We start from the raw sequence: 14277 nt of genomic DNA, 5'->3' as shown, positions 1-14277 counted from the left end.
CTTGGTCATGATGTCTGTGCAGGAATAGAAACCCTAAGATACCTTCCCCTCTCATGCCACTTCTGGCCAGGATATGTTACTATAGCAACAGAAGTAAAGTTAGGACAACCACCCAACACAGAACCATACACTTATGTAAAATATCATGGTATATATTTTTTTATGACTTAATGGTGTTCTTAAATGTGGGCTTCGTAAGTGACAGCGTCTTGAAATTGTCAAAAAGTTGGGCACGCCTGCTAGGATAGGGACTGAGGAAGAGGTGACCCTGGAGAGCTCTGAGCCCAGAGGTGCGAAGGAATGAACTTCCTGCCCCTCAATCGTAGCAGGGCTTGGAACAACCCTGGAAGAATGGTCCCTGTGGTTTTTAGGATGAGAGCTGTCCCTCGTCGGCTCATGCACTTGAGCACTTGTTGGCACTGTTAGAGGGAGATATGGACTTTGGAGAGCAGAGCCTTGCTGGAGGAAGTACATCACCAAGCTTGGGCCTTGTAAACCAGAGTTTACAATCCCATCCCATTCATATTCCCTGCTTCCCGTGAGTGGTTAGAGACGGCCCTGGGTTTCCCACTGCTGCCTCTGTGCATGCCTCCTCTCCATGATGCACTCCTATTCCGCCCTCACCAGGAGCAGAACAGATGCTTCCTCCGCAGGTTGCTCTTGGCCATGGCATTTTCAAAGCAAGCAATCTGGTCCTCTTGTCTTAGCATCCAACAGCACAGGGTCCTAGATCATATGCTGAAACAATGTTAGTAGGCAGACAACTGAACCCTAATGGTGGAAAGAGGGGAGAGTGGGGAAGAGGGGAGGCTTTCCCACATACCCAGCAGGCTATTGAAGAGCTGAGAAACACACATCGGGGCTAAAAAATAGAGAGCATGCCCGGGCACACACAACTCTGGGCAGCTGGTGGGCAGGTTGTTTTCTGCAACCCCAGCATGTCCTTTGAGAGGCATTTCTCACTCCTCATCAATCAGACACAATCTCCTTGCTCCCATGAAGGAGGAGACAGGTGCCCTCCATGCTCAGTGGGCCCTGATTCTACAGCCGTGCATCACGCAGCGCCAGCCCCTGGCTGCTTCTCCCTGACCCCACATACTGCTAAAATATTGTCCTGTGGATAGGAAATGAAAAGGGTACAACCTTATTTCTTCCAAGATCGCCCAATCTAGCCCAGAGGTATAATAAAACCCCAAACTTTCCTTTCAGAATCATCTTTTATAAGTAATGTCTTCGCACGTTAAGTGGTAGGCACACGGTCGTGAAATCGGACTCAAGGCTCAACGGGCTCGGAGTGGATTGGGGATCTGGAAGGGAGAGGCTGCTTTTTATGGGTGAGGTTCTGGAGATTATGGGATGTGAGGGACATTGGTGTGGCAGCACTGTGCTTTGTCACCAAGCCTAGAGGCCCTTAACTGTGTTGTCTGGACCACCCTCCTATGGCTGTGCAGGACTTTAGCCAGGATCATCTGTCTCTTGTGGGATTTTTTTTTTTTTTTTAATAAAAGAGGGGGCCAGTGATATGGCTCAGAAAGTAAAGGTGCTTGCAGCCAAACCTGTCGACCCATGTTCAAGCCTCAGGACCCTTGTGGCAGAAGAAGAGAACTGACTCCCTCAAGTTGTCCTCTGTCCTTCACCTGTGTTCCATAGTGGGTGCCCCGGGAAGCCTGGTGGAAGCCCACAGGTCAACCTGATTTGAGAATCCCTCCAATGAGATTCCTTTCTCAGACAACTCTCGTCTGTGTCATGCTTCTTACAGCCAGCCCTAAGTCTTTGATGTACCTGCTACACTGTTGTTGAGCCTGGCAGCGCCAGCCGTGGTTCTGGGGCATGGGAACTGGTTGGTACCTCTCCAAAGGTGTTTTCATAGGATCCTGTGAGTCACGTGAGCACTTGTCTTTATAAGAGGACTCTTAGTGGTTTTCAAAGTGGCCACCAGCTGGAAGCCATGGAAGCAGTGTGGGAGCATATTCCAAGGCTCCAGTTCTTAACATAGCGTACCAGGAAGGACCTGGTCAAGGCCTTTACATGCATTTCCAAGACTGTGAGTGGCATGATGCCCGCTTAGGGCAGGTACCAAGAGTACGCATTGATTCTGAAAAGCTAAAGTGCTGTTAGTACTCATTCAGTTATTAATTTTGAAACACGTTACAAAGCTCAAGTTATTCTAAAACTCTTCATCCTCCTGCCTCAGTTTCCAAGTGCTAGGATCCCAAACATGAGTCCCCATGCCTCCAAACGTATTTTTAAGTTAGATTCATAAGGGAGAGAGTGGTAAGTTAAGGGCTGACCTCTGAAATGGAAGTGGAACATTCCAGAAGGCCTCCCTCTTAAAAGTTCAAGCTCCATCAGGTTGCCTACATCCCAGGGAGCCCTTGGGGTTTGGCCCCTCATGTGTGTAAAGGCAGGCACTACCCATGTCTGATCATCTCCAGAGGCCAGGCTCCTCACCCTATGTCTTCTTGTTGCCTTACCGCCCGGGGCTGAGCATCCCAGCCACACATCCTGCTTTTACACAGTGCACACGCAGACACAGCCATGTGGATATCCTTCCTTTGACCACAGGACTACCTGTCCTTACAGCGTGGCTGTTTGGGGGTCTCCAACTGTCCCCCAAAGGCCCCAAAAGGCTTCTCTGAGATCAATAGATGGTGTACCACCTCGCCCCCATGCTGCATCCCAGAGACGGTCCCTCTGGTGGAGTGACAAGCAAGTTAAAGAGGTGCTAAGGAGGTGCAGCTCAGTGGGCAGAGGGCTTGCTTAGCACATATGAAGCCCTGGGTTCGGCCTTCATCACCGAATGAAACCAGGTGTGGCTTCACACGCCTGTGGTCTTAGCAGTTTGTAGGTAGAAGCAAGAAGAAACAAAGATGGAGGTCCTCCTCTGTAAAATGGTAAGCTCAATACCAGTCTGAGATGTGTGGGATTCTGTCTCAAAAGAAAAAAAAGAACTGGTTTAGCATGTGGTCCCTGTTCTGTTGGCCAATCTCCTTTCTACCGTTTCTGCAGACATATATTGCCCTCAGCGGATTCAACCATCAGCTTGACACAGACTAGAGTTGTCTGAGAAAGGAATCTCATCAGAGGGATTCCCAAATCGGGTTGACCTGTGGGCAAGGAGATTGTCTTGACTGCTAACTGATGGGTGTAGGAGAGAGAGCTCAGCCCATTGTGGGCGGCACCATCCCTAGGTAGGTGGTCCTGGGCAGTATAAGAAAGCTACCTTAGCATGGGCCTGTGAGCAAGCCTGCAAGCAGCATTCCCTCAGAGTTTCTGCTTCAAGTTCTTGCTTCAGTCCCTGTCCTTGCTTCCCTCAATGGTGGACTAGGACTAGGTAAGCTAAATTAACCCCTTCCTTCCTGGCTGCTTTTGCTCAGAGCAGTTTTTTATCACAGCAACAGAAAGGACAGTAGAATAAATGTCAGTAGTGGGCTCTGACTGCTGTGGGGTAGAGCTTCTGGACCCAGCCCCTACTCTCCCAGGAGGAGCCATGCTCCAGAGGGAGGCTCCCTCTGGGCTGGAGATCACAGGGCAGGCTGAGGAAGAGGCAGATCTAAAGCCCTTTCAAACTCCTGATGCTGCACTGGCTCCCTGGATGGCAGCCCTTGCTCCTGTGTGTTAGAAGCACACTGTTTGGTTGTAGGAGCCCCTGTCTGCCCAGATCACCCGTCAGTCCCATAACAACCATGAACTGGACAGTGGCCGCCTGAAGCCTCAGATCCCCCTACCCCAGCTGGTTGCTGAGTCACGTGGGCATCCCGGCCACATCACACTGCAGGCTGTCTGTGTGCATCCTTTTCTGTCCTATCTAAGGACACTGCCATTTAATTTAGGCGCCACCCAAATTCTACCTGAGATCCTTAATTAAGCCTGTAGAGACCCTATTTCCGAATAAGTCCCATTTCTCGTCTCAGAGGCTAGGATGTGGGCGTGGTATCTCAGGGGCAATTTCACCTTGGTAGGAGCTTGGCTTGCCAAACCAGCGTGGGGCTGGGCCAGCCTTTGTAAACAAGACTAAAAGACAGGGGTGGCCACAGTGTAGGGCTACTCTGCCTGGCTGGTTCGTGTACGTTGATGCCTCCGCTGTGGCTTCTTAGCCCCAGTCACCCCTCCTTGCTGTCTGGCACACAGGCTTCCTATCTTCCAGTGCCTACCAAGTGCCTATCTTCCTTCCAAGTCTAAGGCGGGGCGATCCCATCTCCACTCACTGCTCTCAGTCTCAGCAATGTACCAGCTCCCTTGGGTAAGACATCTCACCGGGCCATCCTTTCTTCTCATATCAGCCCAGCATTCTGCTGACTGATCAGTCACCCTGTGTGTGCCCTCCCAGTCCAAGCAGTATGATGGAGCTGTGGTACTGAGCAGACAGCCTAGAAGGGGCAAAAACGTGCCCGCAACACGATAGAGGCTGTGGTGCCCACGGAAGCATAGGGTGGCCTGCAGGGAGAGGCGGAAACAGACCCAACTGAATGGGGCAGTCACCTTGTGAATGGACGGAAATGTGCTCGGTGAGACAACAGACACACAATAGGAACCTAGAATTTAAAACGGACAAAGGAAACCTCCAGCTGCTTCAGCCTCAGTCTTCTGAACGGCAGGATCCAGGGACGCCTCTGTCCTCCAAGCACCAAAGAAAGATGGAGCGGTGCAGTCACTGCATCATGACCTTGGTTGGCAGAAGAGGGAGCTGCCACGGAGGGAAGATTTCCCAGCAGCCCTCTCGGGTGCCCCTCAAAGTCTCTCATTCGCTGCCTTTCTGGGCCCTTTCCCTGCAGTCCCGGAAGCCAGGGAGATCACCCTTCCCTTTTAAATTCGGCCGCAGTGACTCGTTTCCTCTTTACCTTCTACGCGATGCTATCATTTGTCTGTGAGAGAGTCTGTCCCAGGGAATACGGCGTCCCTGCGCTGAGGGCTTAAGATGGCAAATCCGAGCCTCGACGAACCCCAGAAGTCGTTATCATTCTCCGCGCTCGCTCGCGTGTTAACGACGCCTCGGAATGGCGATAATTAGAAGAAGCATCATTTCGCACCACCGCCCGCGTGCTTCACGTTTATTTATCGCCATCCTTTTCTCCAAAGTCAGCAAAACGGAGCCGACATCCCAGAGCATTCCAGGAAGGGACCAGCCCTCGACTGTTAATTACCGCCTCATAGCCATGGAGCCCAGCCATTAGCACTGGTCTCCTTCTGGGGTCTCTCTCTGCCTCCTCGCGCCCCTATCCTGGACCATATGATGTTGATAGGTACCCTCTGCTCAGCCAATAGGGGCTCCTACTACACTGTCTGCGGAGGCCGCCAGATTCCGTCAGCCTGGGGATTGCCACAAGGGATTAATTCTTACCATCCCTGCTCTGTGTCCGAGGCTAAGGAAGATGGCTCAGTTGTTAAAACGGTTGCCTTGCAAGTGTGAGGACCAGAATTTGATTCTCAGAATCCACGTTGAAAAGGGGTCAAGGGCAAGGTGGCATACACATGTAACCCCAACACTCATGAGGGCTCACTGGCCAGCCAGCCCGGTCTGCTTGGTGAGTTCCAAGCCAGTGAGAGACCCTGTCTCATGAAGAGAAGAAAAGACTTTTTAGCACCTACCACCGAGGAAGAACACTCAGGGTATCTCCTGGCTTGCACATGTTCACATACATGCATTTCCACATACATGTGCATCCTCATAAACATACATGCACATATAAATTAGTTAACTAAACTCTTCAGATTTGTAGAATAGACTGGGCAGTGGTGGTGCACGCCTTTAATCCCAGCACTCGGGAGGCAGAGACAGGAGGATTTCTGAGTTCAAGGCCAGCCTGGTCTACAGAGTGAGTTCCAGGACAACCAGGGCTACACAGAGAAACCCTGTCTCGAAAAACAAAACAAAACAAAAACCCACAAAGATTTGTAAAACATGAAAAAATAAAAAGAAAGGAAGGGAGGGAGGGTAGAAGAAAGGAAGAATGAAAGAAAGAAAGAGAAGGGCTGGAGAGATGGCTCAGCCGTTAAAGGCTAGGCTCACAACCAAAAATATAAGAGAGAGAAAGAAAAAAGAGAGAGAAAAAAAGAATAGATCTGTCTCACGTGTAGTTACAGCCTGACACTCTGGGAGCTAGGTCTCCCACAGATAACTTGGGGGTACACAACTCAGACCATGAAGTCCCTGAAAAGCACTGAAGCCTTGGCCGAGCATGCGCTGAGCACACGTCTCTGTGTTCTCACTCTCCTTGGAGACTTGTGTAAGTGGCATCACCTCAGAGGCAGTGCACTTTCCTGAGGGCTGGGTGGGTGTCAGACGCCTGCCGTGTAGACACTGACTGGATTCTTTATACCTCTCTCTCCTTAACTGAACAATCAGTCAAGTGTCCTGTACCAGGCATGGCTCCATGCTCACTTACATGTTCTCAGCAAGCCATAGAGCAGCCCTTCAAAGACGTGTTATTGATACTCTTTTCAATGTGCAGACCTGAACTCAGAGGGCCTAGTAACTTATGCAAGGTCACACAGCAAGTTCAGTAGTACGATGGGGTCTGAACCCATGTCTTTCATTTCTATACCAAGATTGTGCCAGGTGTCATGCAGATCTGGGACAGGGCATCACAAAGCTGTCCCTCACTTGCCCTTTAAGGACACAAGACAAAGATGACAATGTCAGGTGAGGGTTGGAGGGTAAATCATGACTGTTGTTTGCCCTTCTGGAGTCACTGTAGACTGCATGGCCTCCCCGGACAGAAGTCTCTGAGTCTGGAGTACAGATGCCAGGGTGTCTGCAGATGCCAGGGTGACTGCAGGGTGGATGCCTTGTGCTTTCTAGGAGAGAGGGCTGATTTCAGAGCTCTTCTGGCTTCTGGTTCCTCGAGTTTCTGAGGCACATGGGTGTCAGTGTCCTCCCCATGTCCTCTCAGAACCCTCCCCCAGGGTGTGCTTGTTCTGTATCGCATTTGTGATTCTAATGAGGGGTGGCCATATTGAATCTGAGCCAACGCTAATGACCTCGTTACAGTTTGATCATCTGCAAACACCAGATTTCCACAGACACTGGAGCTTGAACTCGGACAATGTGTGTGTGTGTGTGTGTGTGTGTGTGTGTAGGTCACAGGTCACCTTGTAACAGTACTGAAGGGAGGCATATCTGAGCCTTCTGTTCAAGGTGGCCCAATGAGCTATGTCTGCTGGGCTTTTAAGACAGGCCAGGGAGCCGTCACTTCTCCCTGGGTTTAACTGAGAAGTGACTGGGTGACTGCTGTTGGTAGAGTCGCATTTGGGTCGAACTTGGGCAGAGCTGAGGATAGAAGGGGCCCTTACACAAGTCTGGGCCCCATGATGGGTCCATGATCTAGGGTAAGGCTCTGGCCCAACCTCTAGGAGGGTCTGGCTGCCAACATCTTACTATACATACACGTGCACACACACACACACACACACGCACATGCATATGCATACACATGCACACACATGTGTGCATGTACACATGCATGTACATATGCATGCATACATGCACATGTAGGCTAATCCTATGGAGTATCTCAAATTTGTCTCTATTCTCCAGAGTTCTCCAGCCACACACATCCATCCCTTTAAAAAAAAACAAAAAACAAAAAACAAAACCTTCCTCAGGTAATCAAGAGTTTCTCGTGCATCCAGACACAATCTGCTTTAGCTAAGCCCATGTCAGCTCAGGCTGGCAGGTTCAGCCCCTTGCCTACCTGTCTCATGGGGGTGGGATCCATCAGGGGCTTTCAGGGGGCAGTGGTCACGGCGAACCTTTGGCTCTGCATCTGGAGTTGTTCATAAATCCCAGCCTTGTGGGCCTCGATGGCAGTCTGTTATTCAGACCTGACATTTATGGCAAATATAAACAGAGGATTATTATTACCAAATAATAAACTTTACCTGACCGTGAGGACAGCTGCACTAAGAACACCATGCAAGAGTTTTTATACAAAAAAGAGCAAAGCGACATGTCTCTGTTCTCAGTGCCACTATAAACCAGAAAATAGAAGGGTGGGAATTTAAAACATCAGGAAAGTGCCAGCTCGCTGCAGCCATGATGGGAGTCACTGTGGCTAAGGGTGGGAAAGAGACGGGGGTGGACTGGGAAAGCAGAGGTGCAGGAAGAAGGGAAGGGGTCCCGTGTCATATGGAAGCTGTGCTCCGTGCCCAGTGAGGGCTGTCCATCCTGTTACTAGGTCCTTCCAAGGCACTGCTGTGTCATCTGGTCACACATATGCTGTGTGTTCCCCAAGGAGAATAATTGAGAGGACCCTGCAGCCTACACCCAGTGAAGACTCTCGGACATGATGTCACCCAGGTCCCAGAATCTTCAGTCTTGTTACTAACAGGGACAGAGCATCCAACTTTGTGACTGTCTGTCTGGGCTCAGGGGTATGTGCAGATGTTCGGATGATGTCCTCACTGGCTTCCTGGCTAGGGGATCCCCTTTACCACCTGCACAGACATACTCTCCCAAGAAAGATATTTTAAAGTAAGTTACAATAGGCCACACACCTGCTAGGCCTCTGCTTTCAGTCTAGCAACTCTGACCCATGGAAATTCCTTTGGGTTCTGGGAAGTAATGTGGGGGCTCAGCTTGAACTCATGCTGGGGTCCAGCTCAGAGCTGAGGACTTCCTAGTTTCTCACCAGGTAGTTAGTCCTACCTTCTTCCTGGCTGGGCCTGAGATGCTTGGCAAGGCGCCATCTGGAGTGAGAAGCCTGAGACAGAAAGCTCTCGTGGCGTACAGTGAGCCTACCTCACCCAGAAACAGAGAGGAGGGCCCAGAGAGACTCTGTTCAGCCAGGGACAGCAGCCTTGCCAGGTAACCACAAGTACTCTTGGGTGTCTGTAGGGTCTGGCCTCTATATGGGACATCGGGTGTCACCATCCCAGAACAAGGGTGGAGACACAGAGACAGAAAGTAGCAGGGACCTCACCAGTCTGCCTAGGTCAGGAGTGCACTTGGCCACATGCACAGGCAGACTTCTGCCCTACCCAGTCTCCTCACTGGTGACACAGAGATCACGATTGTGCAATCAATTGCCTGTAGTCAAGGCTGGAATCAGTTTATCAACACTGTAAGCAAATGGCACCTCATGTGGAATCTCTGTCTACAGTCTCCACTTATATCTCAACCCCCAGTCTCTGACACTCTCTGGAAGTCTCCATCTGGGTGCCTACGAGACACTCCACACCTAAAAGAGGCAAATGCAAACTCCGTCTAAGCCTCCACAAACCATACCATCTTCCATCCCCACTGGCTGTCTGTCAAGAATGTCAGGGACACCTGGATCTTTGTTCCCGGCCTTGCTCATTTGCTGGCTTAGCAAACCCCAACAACCCTACCCCCAAATACACCCAAGCTTGTCTGTGTCCGCCTCTGCTGAGTCTCCACCCATTCTCCACTCTTGGCATCTTAAGTACCACCTTCCTTAAAACACCCGGGGGGCTCTTCCTCCAGCTAGAATCCCATTTAAACTCCTGCAAGCAGATTCCCCTCTGTGCAGGCAAGCCTGCCTCTCAACCCCTCGGCTCTAGCCAGCCAGGACTCCTGGCGAGTCTTCAGGCTCATCTCTAGCCTGACTACTCTAGCCTTCCCACTTAGCCCAACACTCCTACTCCAGTTTTGCAAGGCCAGGTTCACTTGGCCATAGATCCCTTCTAACATGTTGGGACTCAGCTCTGTAGGGACCAGGGGTGCTTCATTCCAAGCCACTGCTGTTAGTGGAGGTAAGACACTGGTCAACTGTGGAAACATTAGGGCTGGGGCTGTAGCTCCATTGGCAGAGTGCTTGCGTAGCATGCCGAAGCTTGCTCAGTTGCCAACAACACATAAACCGGAGGTGAAGGCGTGAGAGGAGAAGCCTGAGGCCAACCTTGGCTACATGATACCCTGTCACAAAATAGAGCAGACAAAAATTTAAAACGGAGAAATGAAAACCACCCCAAGGACTTCGACACAGATTCAGGTCCTGACTCCTCCATTCCCTGACTGTGGCCAAGGACACCGCACTTCTGTGGGCTCTTCCGTTCCCTTCTCGAGGCTTAGGTAGGCTCATTCTCTGATTCTCAATGTCAGTGAAGACTTGATGGGAGTCTGAGCTATGGCCATCCACACAGTGCCCACCTGTGAGCCCCTTCTGCTCCCCCTCCCCATGACCTTTCCAGAAGCGCATAGTTGAAGCCCTGGCTCTCAGGAATCCCTTCACTCTGGTGTCCTGGGTCCTGCTGAAGGCCCTGTGTACAAGAGCCTGTGGTTGCTGCAGTACACTTCTTGCCTTAGGAAATTTCTGGAAAGGTCTCTCCTCTTCAAGGAGGAGAGAATGCACCCGTTGATTCTCTCCTCTCCTCTGGCCTTCCTCCCCCAAAGGTAGGAAGTAGCAGTTTCCAGGGGAGCAGAACCAAGCGTCCCTCCCGGCCTGTCCTTGGGGGAACCGTGAGGAGCAATCACGGACTCCTGGTGAAGAACAGGGGCTGCCAGGCTGCTCAGGTCTTAAGTCCTGATGCTGCCCTCTCAAGAAGTGGCTGGACCTCTCTGAATCCCCATTTCCTTGTTTACAAGCACAGGTGGTGTGAGGGAGTTCTTAGGGCACAGCCCTTCCCCTCCATAGGTATGAGGGAGGTGCAGAGAAGTGGAGGGAATGATGAGCAATCCTCTAAACTAGACTGCTTCCCTCCACCCCCCCCAAAAAAAACCCTTTTTCCTTGGACTTCAGGGATGATGTGGAAGTTAAGAACACTTGCTGTGCTAACATCTGGAGACTCACTGTTGCCTATAAATATAGTTTCCTGAGATCAAATGCCCTCTTCTGGCTTCCACAGGCACCCACCCATAAACACACATGCAGGCGAGTATGAATACATATAAATAAACATTTTAAAGAATAAAAGTACTTAGCTAAGGGGTCCAGGAAGTCCAGGGAAATGATTCCAGTTTGTCTACTCATTTGCTTTTGTTTTCGTTGCTTTTAAACAGGCAGGTGGGGACTGGAGAGATGGCTCAGCCATTACAAATAAGTGCTCGATGCTCTTCCCAAGAACTCAGAGTTGGCTCACAGCAGCCATGTTTCCCTGTAACTCCAGCTCCAAAGGATCTATACCTTCTTCAGACACACACACACACACACACACACACACACACACACACACACACACACGAATAATTCTTTTTAATTTCTTTCAACCAGCAAGTGTCATCAACAATGTGTACCTTTAAAGGCCAATGTATGTTTGGAAGAAGAAGTCCCAGAGTGCAGAATAGAGGGTGGCACCTATGAGATAGATGGGAAGTATTTGCATGGCCTGGCTTCCAGGTGGTGTTCAGGGGTTCTGGCTCCTGGGCCTTGTGTGTGCCACGGATTGCTGTTGGATAAGAAGCCCCATAACCAGGCTGGGAGTCCCAGCTTAAGGATATGCTATAGAAGAAAGGGGCGGGCCTTTTTGACAGGCTAGCCAACAGGGGAGATACTCCAAGCCCTCATTTTCATTCACTGTGTTGGGGACATGGGACCCTTGGGGTGCCTTTCTGAATCTGTAGAAATCTAAAAGCCCTGCCTTGATAACAGGCTATGGCCTCCGGGTGAATTTGCCTATTATCTGGAAGTCACAGAAGCAGACGTTAAAAATGGACTTCATTATTTCTCGAGGAGTCCGAGCATGTCACGCATCTCATAATGAGAAATAAACTTATCGTCTGCTTGGTGGCGTTTTACACTGTTCCCATTTTTTATTGATGTCCTCACACTTAGGTGGCCCACGTTTAGGGTGGGCAGGATTTCCGTCCTCTCCTTCCAAGGCCACTGGGACCCCAGGCCCTGCTTCCTCACCATCCCTCCGGTTCCTTTCTGGGAGCTAGCAGAGCCTGCCTGCTTCTTTCTTCCTTGATCACATGACCTGATAGTCACATGGTTAAGAAAGGACTATATCCAGACCAAATGAGACTTTGGAGTCTGGTTGATGGGACCTTCTTATAGTGGCATACAGTGTTTATAGAAAGTACCTGTGACTCTGGCTTTGCCGCCCTAACCCCTGTATGTGTGACTAACATTAACAATTGGGACAGAGGCCGAGAAGGGGCTGTTACCACAAGAGCCCTGTGGTCTGATGGCATTGGCTGTGAAACTCTCACCTTTTAGCAGCCTGTGAGGCAAACAGAGGGACAGGGAGCTCCCAGCTAGAAAATTGTGGAGTCTTGTCTGTCCACAAAGGCTGTATAAAGAAGGACATTGGGTAGGCCCTGCCTTCAGAGGCATCCTCTCTGGGCTTGTTTGCTCTTACTATGTTGTATGCTTGTGGGTGGCCGTGAAGCCTTTTCATTGAGACGCTGACAACACCAGGGCCAGTGGGTGGCCATCTTGTCCTCCTTCTCATGCCAGGTATAGAGGCTGCGGAGGATGTGTAAAAAGCATGCCAAGGTTGTACCTAGTAGCTCAGAAGAGCTAGGCGGCTGGTAGGCCCAGCCTCTGCTGGGGTTCATCTACTGGGCTTCCCACCATCAGCACGTACATAGCCAGTTTCCGTCCCCCCCGCCCCCCGCAACTCCCAGAAATCCCAAGATTCTTCCGCTTCCAGCCACATCACACCTCTTCCCCAAGTCTTTCCTTAGGAATAATTCCTGCCTTCCACTCTCTGTTTGCAACTTGTCTTTAGCCGTGACGTGCTGCATTTGTCCACTGCCATGTCAGAGGTGTGGTGGTTGATCTCCAGGGAGAGCAGTTTGGATCTCCACAGGACAGTTTCTTTAGCATCCTTGCCCAGCTTCTTGTTTGGATTCTTGCACAAAAACCCTAAGAGGCAAGAGGTTGGGGTGGGAGCTGGCCGTTAGGAAGAAAAAACACCTACTTGAGACCACATTAGACACAGGCCAGGGCTAGCATGTGTGTGTGTGTGTGTGTGTGTGTGTGTGTGTGTGTGTGTGTGTGTGTGTGTATTTGTGTGTTTGTGTGTGTGTGTTTTTGTGTGTGTGTGTTTATGTGTGTGTGTGTGCATGAGTGCATGCGCGCTTGCTAGCTCCCTGGCTTGTGGACTGCCATCCTGTGACATCCTGGGTTTGTGCTATTCCAAATCCCTGCTTCCATAAGGATGGAGCTCTATTGAACTGGGGTCCCCCTTGAAACTTTACTTTAACTTGATAATCTCTATAAGACACCATCTTCAAAGGTCTCAATCTGAGAATTTGGAGCTCAAGGTTTCAACATGGGAATTTTGGGAGATGCAAAGGTTGGAGATGAGCTCTGTTCCCCGTCACTGGGGCTTACCCTTGAGGCCATTCCCTCCACAGACATGTTCCCCAAGTCACCGCATCCGATGGGCTGAGAGGATGGCCTGTGCGTTGGTGTGAATCGAGGTAGCTCAGCTCACCATTCCCCCACTCAGGACCCGGGTCAGGTGCCCCCACTCAGGACCCGGGTCAGGTGCCCCCACTCAGGACCTGGGTCAGTCAGATGTCCCCACTCAGGACCCGGGTCAGTCAGATGTCCCCACTCAGGACCCAGGTCAGGTGCCCCCACTCAGGGCCTGGGTCAGGGGTCCTGTGTTCCCCCAGGCTCTATTTCCTGCTTGTAAGCTAAGAGAACATCCCCACCCACAGGGCTGATCTGAGAGCCATCCTGGGTAATCACTCGGTGCTGAGAACACAGTGGACTCTCATGGCTTTTCCATGAGTCCCTTTGCATCCTGCCCCATCTGCTACACATTCACTGGGCCTAGCCACGTGGTGGACAGTGTTGGCTGACCCGAGATTGAGGAATCTCGACACATGAAGAAGGGAGATGAGAGAGAGAGGCCTTTTCCTCCCCCACCCCGGTCTACAGCCCCTTGGCAGGCAGGGTGCAGTGTGCCGTGGCTGAAGGGACTTTACTGCCAAGCTTAATGGGGTCGTTTTCTGCAGCACATAAATCAGTCTGTGCTCAGCCACTGCTAATGGGATTTGCCCCTGGAAGATAGGCTGGGTGCGAGGGGTGATGTTCTGGAATTTTCTTCCAACTCAGGGCAGCTTTCGTCATGGAAGCCAAGTTTGGCTCTCCAGTCACTACCTGCCAGTCCAGCCGGAGAGTTGAGTCTGTGGACAGAAAGGAGTGTGTCTCACTTACATCTCGGTCGTGGCTGTGTCAGAACACCTGGCAATGGCAGCTTGAGGAAAGGGGAGGTTATTTGGGCTCGCTGTTCCAAGAGACAGGATCCATCATGGTGGCGAAGGCGTGGCAACAGGAACAGGAAGGAAGCAGAGGGATGGACAGTGGGGTTCAGCAGGAACAGGAAGGAAGCAGAGGGATGGACAGTGGGGTTCAGCAG

At 51.0% G+C, this 14277-nt stretch overlaps 1 protein-coding gene and 2 long non-coding RNA genes across 19 annotated transcripts in view; 1 reads left to right on the top strand and 2 right to left on the bottom strand.

Moving 5' to 3' along the window:
- The window catches only part of Camta1 (calmodulin binding transcription activator 1), an 858665-nt gene that overhangs the window by 519312 nt on the left and 325076 nt on the right, over positions 1-14277 (top strand). The gene's annotated exons all lie outside the window — the stretch shown is intronic.
- On the bottom strand, positions 132-5193 carry LOC116097074. Of its 2 annotated transcripts, XR_004121209.1 has the most exons (4): positions 4842-5193; positions 4483-4666; positions 625-738; positions 132-419 (listed from the first exon to the last, which is right to left on the bottom strand). It is a non-coding gene; the product is annotated as an uncharacterized LOC116097074 (long non-coding RNA). The 2 variants fall into 2 exon arrangements; XR_004121208.1 differs by having other exon boundaries at positions 4483-5189.
- Positions 11686-14271, bottom strand: LOC116097076. The gene is made up of 2 exons (XR_004121212.1): positions 14076-14271; positions 11686-12770 (listed from the first exon to the last, which is right to left on the bottom strand). It is a non-coding gene; the product is annotated as an uncharacterized LOC116097076 (long non-coding RNA).

This window comes from Mastomys coucha, unplaced genomic scaffold (genome assembly GCF_008632895.1).
Source record: "Mastomys coucha isolate ucsf_1 unplaced genomic scaffold, UCSF_Mcou_1 pScaffold18, whole genome shotgun sequence".
NCBI classification, from domain to species: domain Eukaryota; kingdom Metazoa; phylum Chordata; class Mammalia; order Rodentia; family Muridae; genus Mastomys; species Mastomys coucha.
This window is presented reverse-complemented; position numbering and strand designations above follow the sequence as displayed.